This window comes from Triticum dicoccoides, chromosome 3A (genome assembly GCF_002162155.2).
Source record: "Triticum dicoccoides isolate Atlit2015 ecotype Zavitan chromosome 3A, WEW_v2.0, whole genome shotgun sequence".
In the NCBI taxonomy this organism is placed as follows: domain Eukaryota; kingdom Viridiplantae; phylum Streptophyta; class Magnoliopsida; order Poales; family Poaceae; genus Triticum; species Triticum dicoccoides.
The window spans coordinates 115,378,724-115,381,257 of NC_041384.1; positions in this window are offsets into that span (position 1 = coordinate 115,378,724).

Genomic DNA, 2,534 nt, shown 5'->3' on the forward strand with positions numbered 1-2,534 from the left:
TTCGGTTTTGTTTCAAAAGTAGTATACAATCTAAGTTGTTTTACAGGTTTATGCACTGCTAATGTTTTTGTGATTTGTTTTTTTGGGAAATGAGGTTTAAAAAGGTGATCCTAAATTAAAACACGTAAATACATATACGTATGAAGGTTCGCTAGGTGGGTCGATACTGTTTATGACTACTATTTAGTAGTTTGGGCTCATGCAGAAACACATAATAGTAAATTGGGTATAATTTTCTGATTTGTTTGATGGAGAAGAGATGCTTAAAAAGTAATCCTAAGTTTTAAAAAATAGTAAATATGATGGTTGGGTATATGTATTGGTAGTGTTTACGACAACAGTACAGTTTTCATATGCACTGTGGCATGCACCTCGCACGCCGGGACAATGGACTATTGTTCGGCATTATTGTCGATATAAACACATAAATAGGATAGATGGGAAATGCACTGGCACTTACCAGGCCTGGACCAGTGGGCGTCCATTCCAGACGATGAAACAAAGGCCCCAATTTTCAGCCCTTGGGCTGTTGAGACACACCAAGATTCACAGGTAAATTGTGGTTTTGTTTCAAAAGTATACAATATAACATGTTTTATAGTGTTATGCATGGGTGTTGTTTTTGTGATTTTTTTTGAGAAATGAGGCATAAAAAGGTGATCCTAAATTAAAGCGCATAAATATGACAGTTTGCTAGGTGGGTTAGCGTTTATGACTACGGTTTAGTATTTTGGGATTATGTAAAAACAAATAATAGTAACGCGGGTATAGTTTTGTGATTTGTTTGATTCAGAAAAGATGCTTGAAAAGCCATCCTAAGATAAGAAAAGAGAGTAAGTATGACCATTGGCTAGGTGTGTCGGTACTGATTACAACTACGGTATAGTTTTCATATGCGCTGGAATGCACCAGGCACACCAGCACAAGAGAACATTGTTCGGCATTATTGCCGATATAAACACATAAATAGGATATAGTTGGGGAGGTGCGCTGGCACACCAGGCCCGGACCAATGGACATGCATTCCCGGCGACGAAACAGAGCCCCAATTTCGACCCCCCCCCCCTCCCCCACCTAATTACTAGCACTTTGGCCCATTGGGCCTAATAATCCCCGGTCCAAAAAATTCCCTATTGAATAGCCTTCAATTGCTTCAAGTTCTATGGTAGGAATAGTCCTATTACTTTTTCCCTACCGGACAAGCCCCACTATCGAATTTGGGCATTTTCTGTTTGTCAGTTTGACTTCGACAACCTCTGCCTTGGAGCCTTTATGAGTGAAGTCGTCGGCTTGGTTTGGCGATACTACCGCGGCTACCTATCTATATCAAGGTGACCCCCTGCTGCCGTTATGTTTGTCGTGATTGGCAGTCTCTTCATACGCAACGGTATACTATTGCGGCGATTCAACGAGATTTATTTTTCTACCGGTCTTTGCAGGTAATTCAATGCTTGGATTTCTCTATGTTGCCCATTATTGGCGTGAGCTATGGTGGTGCACCAACGACAAGTTTAGTTGCGGCTATGGCAAGATTATGGAGGTACATAGTTCTAGTGATAAGTTCCCCTTTGTTACGCTAGCTAGTTGTCGTGTCAATGACCTTACATCGGATTGTATCGGATTAAAAAAATGACTTCGATGCCTCATGCCTTTGTCTCGGTGTGATCGGTTTGGGTGACTCACATACCCATGCGACTCAGCGCCTCGCCCTCGCCTGCCCCTCCATCCCTCGATAGTCACCCCAGAGTTCGACGTCCATTGCTTAAGGCCATGATTTCACGATCTGTACAGTGCGCCTCTTTCTAGTTGGTCTAATTGCCAGGATGTGTGTGGGATCATCCTATAGTACTCCAACGCAATGTAATTTATACTTATTAATCTAATAATCAGAAAAGGGGGCATCAAAATATAGAAGTAACAGGGAACAAGGCAAACCAAAGGGGAAGCTCCAATCTTGCCTCATTTTTTTTTTGAGACAAAATCTTGCCTCATTTTAGTTCTGAGCCATTCCGAACTTGTGATTAATCCGGCGAAGATTATCCAACAAAGAGGTGAATAGGTACGATTCTAATTATACCCAATTCCGTGTAAGACACTATTGCAGATATAGCATTATAGTTATATATTCTAATTATACCGCAAATCAGGAGAAGTAGGGCCCATTTTTTTAGCTTAGCACATGGCCCGGTTTTTGCTGCCTTGGCTTGAGTATTGCCCATGCATGCTAGCAGGCGAGACCATGGTTCGGTCTCTGAGAGCTCATGTAAACAAATACTCCCTCCCTTCCAAAAATGTCTACATTTGCCCATGTTTATAGAAAAATTGTTTGTATTTGCCCAAGTTTATAGGAAAAAATATCATCATCCACAATGCATATGTGGTATCCAATATTCGTCACAAAGTGTATTTATATTTTCTTTATTTAGTACTCTCTTCGTTTCTTTATTTATATTGGCTGTGCATAAAAATTGTTCCCTTCCTAGAAGTGTCGTTGTTGGATCACTTATGATGTTACCTGAGGGTTATAATTGATG